The sequence below is a fragment of the Juglans regia genome, chromosome 14 (assembly GCF_001411555.2).
Source record: "Juglans regia cultivar Chandler chromosome 14, Walnut 2.0, whole genome shotgun sequence".
NCBI lineage: Eukaryota > Viridiplantae > Streptophyta > Magnoliopsida > Fagales > Juglandaceae > Juglans > Juglans regia.
In genome coordinates, this window is record NC_049914.1 from 10,254,787 (window position 1) to 10,267,660 (window position 12,874).

A 12,874-nucleotide genomic window follows, 5' to 3' on the forward strand; every position below is an offset into this window, starting at 1 on the left:
CAGTTTGTTTTTTTTTTATCAGTAAAAGAAAGATATTATTTATATGAATAAAATAGACATAGTCCTTTTACACAGGAAGTATACATAAGAACTCCTAACTACATTCTAAAGACGGTAAAATGAAGACAAGAATTCCTGAATATTATCCCCATGTAATACAATAGTGGAAAACCAACACATTAGAGTATGGAGAAAAAAATTCTTCAACTCGATCATTGAGCGTTCCTTATCTTCAAAACAACGTGCATTCCTTTCCGTCCAAATACACAACGGAATCATCTTCCATACCGCTACCACTTGATGACTGCCTTGCATGTTTGGCCAACTACCCAACAAATCCACCACCCTCATAGGCATAACTCAAACAACATCAACCCTTAGAATGATTTCATTCCACAACTCCCTTGTTAACTCACAGTATAATAATAGATGGTCCATAGATTCTCCATTCTTTTTGCACATGTAACACCAATCCAACACTACGCAACCTCTCTTTCTCAAATTTTCTGTGGTCAATATCTTCCCAAGAGCAGCACTCCATACAAAAAAAACTACTTTCGAAGGCACACGAGACCTCCAGATACTCTTCCAAGGAAACGGAATACTACCAAGTTGTGTTGTTAAGATGTTGTAATACGCCTTCACTGTACATATATTGTGGTTATTAAGCCACCACTTCAAACTATCTCGTTGTGCCGTAGGAGTCTCCATCGAATATAATAAGCTGAAAAATTCTGATACTATAGGTAATTCCCAATCATGGAAATCCCTAATAAAAAGAACATTCCAGTGCTGCACACCATGAGAGTATACCCGCACATCTGCCACTGAAGCTTCCCTGTTAACCACAATACGGTATAAGGCTGGAAAAGCCCTTTCCAATGCATAATCTCCACACCACACATCTCTCCAAAATCTGATACAAGCACCCTCACCAACTGCAAAGCGTATTTGATTTACAAAACATGGATATCCCTTCGTTATGTACTTCCATAAACCCACACCATACTTCCCTCTCACTTCCTTAGAGCACCAATCACCCCAATCGACCCCATATCTAGTATCAATAGTTTCCTTCCACAATGATCCCCTCTCTAGGTGATATCTCCAAAGCCATTTTCCCAATAAAGCTTTATTAAAACTTCTCAGGTTACACACTCTCAACCCCCCATTCACAACTGAGGCACATACAGTTTTCCATCTAACAAGATGGAACTTCTCCTCCTCCCCCATGCCTCCTCATAAAAATGCCCTGAAGAGTTTTTCCATTTTGTTCACCACCCCTACAGGCATAGGAAATAAAGATAGAAAATATGTAGGGAGGTTAGTGAGTGTACTCTTGATAAGGGTGAGGCGACCCCCTTTTGATAGATACACCCGTTTCCAACCAGCCAGCCAGCCTTTTTTCTATCTTCTCCACTACTCCATCCCATATAGCTCTATTCTTGAAAGTTGCTCCCAGTGGGAGGCCCAGATATTGTCAAATTGGTCTGAATCCCCTTTCCATAGGATTTGCTTTCATTATAGAGAAAATATTTACATATTGATTGCCAGAATTCTAGCGCCTAAAAAACTATACAAGGTAAGTATTTCCAATCTTATTTACAGGCTAATTATTTGCTAAATACAATCTAGATATGAAGGAAAAACATTTCTAAAATAGTACAAATCAAATCCCGTAACATCCCCCCTCAAATTGATGCTGGTAGATCAAGAAGCATCAATTTTTCAACCAAGAACTGATGCCGGTGCCGAGAAAGAGCTTTGGTGAATATATCTGCATTTTGATGTTCAGTTGAAATGTGAGGAAGAGTAATCACATGTTTGTCAAAGGATTCACGTATGGAATGACAATCGACTTCGATATGTTTCGTACGCTCATGGAAGACAGGATTAGCCGCAATCTGAATAGCACTAGTATTATCGGCATGAAGAGGAGTAGAATGAAGCTGAGGGAAACCAAGTTCACCCAATAACCTACGAAGCCATGTGATCTCCGAGCATGCAGAAGACATAGCACGATACTCAAACTCAGTGGAGGACTTGGAAACTCTGTCTTGTTTCTTACTCTTCCAAGAAATGAGTGCATTGCCTAAAAACATGCACTAGCCAGTAACAGAGCGACGAGTATCCACACATCCGGCTCAATCAGCATCACTATACCCCACCAACTGTAAAGAAGATTCCTTAGGAAAGAACAAACTGCGTGTAGAGGTACCCTTTAGATATCATATAATGCGGTGGACAGCGGCTAAGTGAAGATGTCGAGGGGCCTGCATAAATTGATTGACCTGTTGCACAACAAAAGAAGTGTCAGGACGAGTAATCGTCAAATAGTTCAAACTCCCAACGAGTTGTCGATACAAGGATGGATCTGATAAGCTCGCCTTCCTCTTGACGAAACTTAAGATTTACCTCCAAGGGAATAAGAACGGAATTACCCGATTGGAAACCAGCCAATGAAATCACTTCCTATGTGTATTTGTGCTGGTGTAATAATGTACCAGTTGAAGTAATCTGCACCTCAAGACCAAGAAAGTATTGTAGGGGACCAAGATCTTTCATGTGAAAAGAAGACTTGAGATGCTATTGTAATTGCTTAATTAACTCAGTATCAAAGCCAGTAATCACAATGTCGTCAACATATACTAGAAGCAAGACAATTCCTGCAGAAGTCTTGCGAAGAAATAGAGAGGAATCAAACTGACTCTGAGTAAAGTGAAAAGCAAGTAGAGTAGAGCGAAATTTATCAAACCATGCACGTGGAGCCTATTTCAGTCCATACAAGGATCAATGTAGCTGACAAACCTCTGAGGAAGGTGTAGCAAACATGCCGGGAGGTGGAGACATAGATTTCTTCTTTCAAATCTCCATGTAGAAAAGCATTCTTCACGTCCATCTACCGGAGAGACCACCCCTGCGATGCAGCAATGACCAAGATAGTCTCTGTACAGTAGTCATTTTGGCAACATGGGCAAATGTCTCTTTATAATCAATATCATACTCCTGCCAGTTCCCAAGTTCCACGAGACGGGCCTTATAACTGTCCAGTGAGCCATCAGACCGAAACTTGACTGAGTATACCCATTTACAACCAATAGATTTGACACCAGAGGGACAAGTCATAAGATCCCAAGTGTGATTGTCTTGAAGAGCTTGGATTTCTTATTGCATGGCCTACTGCCAACATGCTTGGGTGGCTGCTTGAGTATAAAAGTGAGGAACAGAAACAGTGTCGAGAGTGGCAATAAGCGAGGTATGAGGAAAACCATAATTATCTGGTGGATGTATAACCCGAGTGGAGCACCGAGGTATAGGAACCGCAGAATCAGATGACGAAGCAATGTCTGGAAGAGGCGTTGAAGGAGGACGTCTATGATACACCAAACCTTGTTTAAATCGCTCAATAGAAGAAGACACATCATCAAAAGCTGGTAGAAGAGTAATAGGAAAATCATAAATAATCTGAGACTGAAAAAAATATTGATTTTTGAAGAAAATCACATTCCGGGAGATTTGGAATTTGTTTGCATGAGCATCATAACAAACAAATCCTTTCTGAGTAGGGTTATATCCCATAAAAGCACACGTGACAGACTGGGCAGCAAGTTTGTGACGATCAACAGGTGGCAGATAAACAAAACAAACACATCCAAAAGTATGAAAGGATTGATACTCAGGAGATATGCCAAATAATCGAAAATATGGAGAATCATAATTTAGAGTGACAGTAGGTAAACGATTGATCAAATAAATAGCAGTCGATAAAGCTTCTACCCAAAACTTAGAAGGTACAGAAGAATCAATCAATAAAGTATGAACAACATCTAAGAGATGACGATTCTTACGCTCAGCGACTCCATTTTGTTGAGGGGTATAAGGAAAAGAACGCTGGGAAACGATTCCTTTTTGCTGAATATAAGTCTGAAAGGAATGAGACATATATTCCCCCCGGAGTCGGAGCGTAAGATTTTGATACAAGTACTGAATTGTGTCTCGACAAACACAACAAATTTTTGAAAAATGGAAAACACATCAGCTTTAGAACGGAGAAAATAAATCCAAGTAAATCGACTATAATCATCAATAAATGTCACAAAATAACGATATTGACCATGAGAAATAATAAGACTAATACCCCAAACATCAGTATGCACAATCTCAAAGTAATGAGAAGCACGACTACCATGCGTAGGAAAAGGTAAAGTTTTACTTTTACTAAGACGACAAGTAGCACAATCAAAAGATACAGGAGAAGAAGAAAATAAATCTTTATTGCCCAAAAAACTGTTTCAAAAGATGAGTCAAGACAACAGAATTAGGATGACCCAATTTCTTATGCTAGACTTCATTATTATTGGCAGTAGCCGTACAAGCAAAAGAAACAACATTAGGAATAGAAAAATGTAAAAGAAATAGACGTCCCACTTTAGGCCCTTTCGCAATAACCGTCCCTGACACCTGATCCTGCATAAGACAACCACCATGAGAGAAGTGAACATCACAGTTATTATCCACCAATTGTCCAACAGAAATCAAATTGGTAGATAATCTAGGAGAGAGAAAAACATTTCGAAATGAAGAGCCCAAAGTACCAACAACAGTAATAGGAAGTGTACTACCATCAGCAATCTGAATAGTCTGCGTGCCTCCATACTTACGAACACCATGGAGACCCGTCGTACTACCAGTCATATGATTTGATGCACCCGAATCAACAATCCAAGAAGAAATGGAGTTAGGATCCGTACCTTGCAGGCCTAAAGCCGTAAAAGCAGACAAAATCATCTGTTGGACCATGGCAGGTGTGAGAATAGATGAATCAGAGCTTACAATGGAGGGCACAGAAGAAGACGAGGGCTGAACAGCAGCTTGAAAAGCTTGGGATTGGCGATTCTGAGGTCGCACTCGACAGTCTTTGATGATATGGCCCTCCTTGCAGTAGTTACAAACTTTCTTCGGACAGTTGCGAGCAATATGACCGAACTCCTTGCAACTGAAACACTGCAACTTGTTCCTTCCTCTCCCTTGAGCTGCATAGGCTACATTCACAGCCTTAGAAAAGACCTCAGAAGTCATACCCATCTGAGTGGATAACCGCTGTTCTTCACGCAATAAATCTCCCAAGCAAATATCCAAGGAAGGAACCGAATTACGGTTGAATAAACCGGCTCGAACAGGCTCAAATTCAGGTCGAAGCTTCATCAAAAATTGATCGCATTGACTCTCAGCATGAACCGCGTGAAGAGTCGCAAGTGCCGCAGTGGGAACCTTAGCATGAACAATAGTAGAATACTCGCTCCAAAGATTAATAAAATCAGAATAAAATTGCTCAATGGTCAAATTACCTTGGGTGTAATTGCTAATTTCCAACTCTAATTGGACTTTTCGAGCACTGTGGTCTTGGTGATAAATACGATGCAAGTAGTCCCACATAGCTTGAGCTGTAGTAAAACAGCGAAGATTGGTGACAAGATGGGGCTCAATAGTCCCCAATAGATAGGAGATCACCTTAGCATCCTTGACCTCCCATTGAGCAAATTCCTTTTCATCAATGGGAACTCGAACAAAGCTATCAATATGATTGGATAATTCTCTCCCTTTCAAGAACATTTTAAATTGAAATGCCCATGTAGAAAAATTCTTTACAGTAAATCGTACTATAGTATTTTCAATAGACATGATGAAAGCCTACTAAAAAGATCAGCCCAAGCAGTTAAAAAAAATAATAGCAAGCCCAAATCAATTCAGTTCCAATTTCGAATGAAAAAGAGGCCCAAGCATGCAAGACAAATAAGAGAAAAGCCCACGGGCAGAGTACGTAGGTCCACGAAAGAGTAAAAGAAAAGGTAAACAGCCCAGCACAAAGACTTGGCAGACTGATACCTGCCCATCACCCAGCACAGATGGCAACAGACGTAGCCGATCACCTCGCCACCACCATAGAGAGAGCCAACGTGCCCGCAACGACCCAGCCACCACAAAGCGATCACCGAGAGAGAAAAGACAACCCAAAACCAGAACAACAGCCACCAAGAGAAGGTTGAACACCACTCAACCACCATAGAAAACGTCGAACACCACCACAGAGGAGGTCAACTGCCACAGAACAGTAAACCCACCCCACAACGTGGTTCACACAGAAAGGATCGACACACAGAGCAAGATGGAACTTGCCAAAACAGAGGAAAAAAAAAATTCTTCCCGTCGCATATGAAGGATTAAGACCACAGAGATGAATATCAGAGTAGGGGCTCTGGTACCATGTCAAATTGGTCTGAATCCCCTTTCCATAGGGTTTGCTTTCATTATATAGAAAAGATTTACATATTGATTGCCAGAATTCTAGCGCCTAAAAAACTATACAAGGTAAGTATTTCCAATCTTATTTATAGGCTAATTATCTGCTAAATACAATCTAGATATGAAGGAAAAACATTCCTAAAATAGTACAAATCAAATCCCGTCACAGATATTTCATTGGGAGTGAGGACACCTTACAATCCAAAAGACTTGCTAAACTTAGGATATTAGAGACCTCACCTACATGAACCATCTCAGACTTGTCCAGATTCACTTTTAACCCTAACACTGCTTCAAAGCAAAGTAGCATAGCTCGTAAAGTTTGGATCTGACTACCAGTCGCTTCACAAAATACTAACGTGTCATCTGCAAAAAGATGTGAAATGATAATGGAACCACATTGCCAACCTGAAATCCCGATAAGAAACCTCCCTCAACAATAGCCTGCACCATCCTACTTAAAACCTCCATAACTATAACAAATAGAAGAGGAGATAGAGGATCTCCCTGCCACAATCCCCGCAAGCTATCAAAAAAATCAGCAGGTGTGCCATTAACCAGAACCGAGTGGTTGAAATACAATGACGCATCCATGCAATCCACTTATCTCCAAAACCAGTTCTCTCAAGCAAATATAAGAGAAAATCCCAATTCACATGATCATATGCCTTCTCCATGTCAAGCTTGCATAGAACACCTAAACCTTCCTCCCGTAATCTGTAGTCCAAGCACTCATTTGCAATGAGTACTAAATCAAGAATTTGTCTCCCTCGAATAAAGGCGTTCTGGGACTTGGAGATAATATGTTCCAACACCGAGCTAAGCCGGTTAGCAAGCACCTTCGAAATAATCTTGTAGACGCTACTAACCAGACTTATAGGCGGAAAGTCTTCAATAGATGATGCCCTATGTTTCTTGGGAATGAGAGCAATAAAGGTTGCATTCAGTACTTTTCAAACTTTTGGAAAGAATGAAATTCATTGAAAACGTACAAAACATCACCTTTTACTATGTCCTAGCAGGTTTGAAAGAAACCCATCGTAAACCCATCCGGTCCCGGCATTTTATCCTTAGCCATGCCCGAAATGACTTTATAAATCTCTTCTTCACCAAAAGGTCTCTCCAACACACTTACACTTTGCGGGTCAATTGCCTTAAAATGCAAAGCATCAAGCTTTGGCCTCCAAGGAACCGTTTCTGAAAGAAGGGTCTCATAGTACTGAACTATATGGTTTTCTAGCTCGGGTGGAGAAGATAGTACCTGAGAACCTGATTTAGGAGACTCAATAGCATTGTTACGCCTATGTGAATTGGTCACTTTGTGAAAAAATTTTGTACATCTATCACCTTCTTTCACTCAAAGAGCCCTGGATTTTTGACGCCATGAAGTCTCTTCTGACAACAAAACCCTCTCCAGATTTGCCATAACCATGCCCTTCCTCAATACCACATCTTCCGAATTATCTCCCAAGAACTCTCTCTCTCTTCTAAGTCTTGCAGTTCCTCCATCAGTATACCCTTCTAATTGTCGATGTGACCAAACACCTCCAAATTCCACTTCCTCAAGTCTTGTTTAAGAGCCTTCAATTTGCCTACAAGAATGTAACTAGGGGTACCAATATACTGATACGAAGACCACCAAGCACGTACCATCCTACAAACCCATCCGCTGTAATCTACATATTTTCAAACTTAAAATATCTGCGCCCCCTGTGAATACCCCCACAATCCAAAAGGATAGGAAAATGATCTGAACTGACTCGAGCTAGCCATTTCTGACTTACTTTCGAATATTTAGCTTCTCACGAAGGAGATACCAGGAATCTATCCAATCTCGACCAAACCCATCGATTTGACCAAGTGTACTCTCCCCCTTCCAAAGGGAGATCCATGAGATCTAGATAAAAAATGAACTCATTGAATTCCTCCATAGCCATAGAATGTCGACAATGCCCTAATCGCTCACTAGGAAAGCAAATAGTGTTAAAATCACCCCCCATGCACCATGGCACATCCCATAAGGAGTATATACGTGCCAACTCCTCCCACAACCCTCTCCTAACCCTATCCACGTTAGGACCATAAGAGCTTGCAAATGCCCATTCCCATCCATCCACCACATTTTTAAATAGAGTCGCAACCGAAAACTCTCCAATACACTCCTCAATCAACTAAACCATTCTTTTATCCCACATAAGTAACACTCCACCTGAGGCTCCCACTGAGGCCAAATAAGTCCAACCCACATAAGGGCACCCCCATAAACTTCTCACAATTTTTCTATCAATGTATCGCAACTTTGTTTCTTGCAAACACACTACATCCCCCTTCCACAACCGCAATAACGATTTAATACTACCGCGTTTATTGCGATCATTGAGCCCCCGAACATTCCATGATAGTATCTTAGGCTTCATAATAAAACTATGTTGCCCCTCCCTCTCGATCTATCTCTTCCACCACTTCCTTCTTTCACATCATAGTTAACGGAGCAAGTTAACGTTTTAAGTTCCCTATCGCATTTTGAAGCTGACTTCGAATGGCTATCCTCAAGAGCTACAAGGATAGCCTTAAACTGTTCTTCATAGCCTCCAAACGAAATCCCAATGACAACTTGAATCTCTTCTACTTTCTTGAAAACCCACTTTGATGAAACGCTCCCATAATTAGAATTGGGAGGAAGTGTACACAAAGGAGTTAGACTGGCCCCCTTCTCATCTGCAAGAGTAAAAACAGCCAACTCCGAGCCACACATTGAATATGGTTCCCCACTGGTAGGGATAGACAAATTTAACTTTACAGCCCCATCCCCAACCTTATTCTCTTCAAAAGAGACCATCTTTAGTGATAGAGGGTCTATCGGAAACCCCAGTATAGGGATAGACACAACTGACTGCATAGGGCTCACCAATGTGCCTTCCATCCCCCCACATGGCAAATACTGTGTATTTCCCAAAAACAACCCACGACTCGGCGACGGGAGCTCACCCAAAAACCCTTCTTCTACCAGCGAGAGTAACCCAGAAGCTTCATTTGGCCCTTCGACCACAACGCACGGCTGAGTCTATGCACTCCCCGACAGCAACCCACCTTGCGATGACGGAGGATCAACCCTCACGTTCTCCACGGCAACAAATTCCTTTGCGATCTCGCCATCCTCCAAAACTCTCCGCCTTAAAGACTCTACTGGCACACCGTCGAGCTCGACCGCGACCGGCGGTTCTTTCTGTGCCGGTGGGAAGACCAGTGCGGCGCGACGCTTATCGACGCCATTAGAGGCTGGCTCGGCACCTAGGTCGATATTTCGGTCTCCAGCTGCTTAGCCCTCTAGGTTTTATTTTTTTGGGCCTACGGCTTGGCCTAGAGCCAAGCCCATATTAGCCGACGAGCCTTTACCAAGACCAGGCACAGGTTTCTCAAAGCCCACAAACGGGCCCAACTCTATCCCCGAATCACGGCCCAAGCCATTATCTTTACTAACACCCGAAACACAGCCCATACCCAACCTCAACACTGCTTTTCCCTTAACGCAGCGTTTTAACCAATCTATTTCCTCTAATAAATTCCCAACTTTTTTCTCCATCTCCCCCAGCATCCTTCAAATGTTTTCCTGATTTGGGCCCAACAGTACACTGCCATGCATGATCTCTGCAGTTCCCACGCCTGTCAGCCAGCACTCTCGGCTCGAGCCTGGCCCTTATGTGTTTGGAGCACTTGACTGTACGACTGAGCCCCAACTGCCGTCCACGAAGGAGCACCACCACCACTCGTAAACATCTTCGGGTTCCCATCTTGAACCATACCACCTCTGCTTCTCACACTCGAAACAGAGGAAGGAGGACTGAGCTCCTTCAGAGTAACTCCAAAGTTCCTCCACCCCTCTCCCTTCCTTCCTTCCGGCACCAATAGCATACCTCTTCTCTTTTCATGCCCAAATTCCGAAATGAAGATAAAACAGCTATTGTTGTTACAACCTCTCCTCACCATTAAAACATTATTTCCCTTTCTACGAGTTCTCAGGAACTCTACAGGCCCAAAGTAGCTGCACATTCCCTAACCATTGAACCCAACCATCCCAGGGCTTCATGGTCCAAAGAAATGTATTTCACCATACGACAGCTGCTCTCAGTGATTCTCCACCACTTATCTTTCTCCTTTCTGAACTCCAAAACTTTCTGATCAATAACCACCTCTCTACACAACCCCATCCTAGCCAACCAACACAATAACTCAAACTGGACTAATACCCTAATCACCACAATGCGATGTTGCCATTAACGCAGCACTACCAACAGCAAGCAGAAAAAAAAGCAAAGAAAGAAGAAATGTATGGAGAGAACTTTTTAAGAGAGAAAATGTAACTCTATTATACACTACCAAGATAACAAGATTTAGTAGGTGAATGTATGCTGAGCATAAGAACATAAATATTGTCAGTTACAGTTTGTTTGGACGCATCATCATAGTTTGGAAACTAGAGCCCGATTGATATACATTTTCTTCATGCCAAAACCCCTGGCTTTTCTAGGTAAGCAGATTGTATCCCATGCTTAGTGGTATAGTGCCATTTCCCCTCATAAGTTTTTTAACAGCCAATCTGGAAATGACCTTCGCTTCCCCACTTGTGATCTTCTTTTGAACTCTGCTTTTATTTCTTCAAACACCAGCTTTCGGGATCTGTGCATGAAGACCGGGAGTGCTGGATATCAAATTAGAACTTGTATAATTTTTAGTGGGCCAAGACATTTTAGAATTTAAATCCTGTGAAACCTAAAATGAATTTGACCCACTGAGACAGCCCCAGGGGGTCTTATGTGCTGGGCTAGGTTGTAGGTGCTAATTACCAACCATGCTGTTAACTGATGGTTTTTAACCTTAGTAGTCTTACTTGAAACATTCTCTGTTATTGGGTTCTGTAAATGTCTTTCCCATAACCGTGTATAAATTTTCCAGGAGAAAGTAGATGATTCAGCATACAAGATCTTAACAGATTACCAAACTGCAACGGTGACACTTTTAGCACTAATATCGGCTGCTACTGGCAATGTGAGTAAATGTGCATTTCGCTCATTAGATTCTTGATTTTAGTAGATCTGCATTGTTACAACTAAACCATAAAGTCGGGCTTGATAAACTTATTCTCTTGGTCGTGCTTTAAAATAGATCCCCACGGTTAGGACCTAAAGAGATATTCATTAAGTAGATTTATTATTAACGTGATAAACTATGTTTTCTGTACTGATAATATATTAGGCTTCAGACATATTTTTCTTATTTGAGAGCAGTTAAGATCCTAAAATGTTTATTTTAGGTTTTGGTCTCTTGCTAATCAACTTCGGCGTTTGTTAGGAAGAAGATGACTGTTCATCTGATAGAATTTTGACTAAAAGGGAACTCCTGGAGAACCAAATGCCAGCATTGAAAGGCCTGGTTTTGAGCTCCTAACAATCCTGACTCGTCATGAAGTCAATTTTCTAAAGGCCAACATGAAGTCTCTCTCTCTCTCTCTCTCTCTCTCTCTCTCTCTCTCTCTCTCTCTCTCTCTCTCTCTCTATATATATATATATATATATATCTGAAGCATTTATAGGGATTTCTGCGAAACTATAAATTATAATTTGGATTTAGTTTCATTGTTGTTGGGCCTACGTCTTTTATATTGCTCTATATGGTATTTCTATTGAGCTATCAATCCATAAGAATCAATATATTTCTCATGGAAATATAGGTGTATCTTCGAAATTTTGTGGTAAGGAAATTTTTGGGTACTCAGTAAAGGCATCCAATCAGCAAGATAATTACGTGTTAATAACGTGTTCAAGGAGGGTACGGTTCAGATGCGAGTAACTTCAATGACTGCACTCAATATGCACTCGACCCACATGCTACCACACAGGCATTATTTGAAGTGATTTTATCATTTATCAACTTTATTTTTAAGTTTTTCCTTTTCTTGAAATAAGTTGGAAGTTCAAATATGCTGCAAAAAAATACCACACCCACACATAGGGGTGGCAATATGTGATACGATCCATTAATTTAACACGAACACGACACGATAAAAGCGGGTTAGGGTTTAGTCTTAACTGGTTCGCGTCAAAATTGGTTGACTCGTTAATACACGATTGCTTCCGTTATCAATCCGTTTTGAACCATTATGACCCGTTAAGAAAGTTAAAGTTACAATTATATCTTTATACCTAAAAATAAAATTGTTAAGATTTTAATTTCGATATTTTTATTGTTTGAATTGTAATTTTGAACTTGTAGTTAGTTTTATATTTTTTTTTTTATAGATTTTGTGATTTTAATAGTTATATAAAATTATACTAAACTTAACTAGGTCAAACAGATTAATTTTGGATTTGTTCAATCCATTTATATAAACGGATTAAAATGGGTTAATACGACCCGTTATGTTAACGGGTTGTGTTAGGGTTTGAAATTTTGACACGATAAGCGGATTAGATTAGGGTTAACCTATATAATATAATATACATGTCTTGACACAATACGAACACGATCTATTAACACGATTTGACACCCCTACCCACACATGATTGACTGTTCA

General features: G+C 40.9%; 1 long non-coding RNA gene across 1 annotated transcript; it reads left to right on the forward strand.

Moving 5' to 3' along the window:
- The first annotated feature begins 11,218 nt into the window (after positions 1 to 11,218).
- LOC118344494 lies at positions 11,219 to 11,936 on the forward strand. The gene is made up of 2 exons (XR_004798302.1): positions 11,219 to 11,349; positions 11,653 to 11,936. It is a non-coding gene; the product is annotated as an uncharacterized LOC118344494 (long non-coding RNA).
- The last annotated feature ends 938 nt before the right edge of the window (positions 11,937 to 12,874 follow it).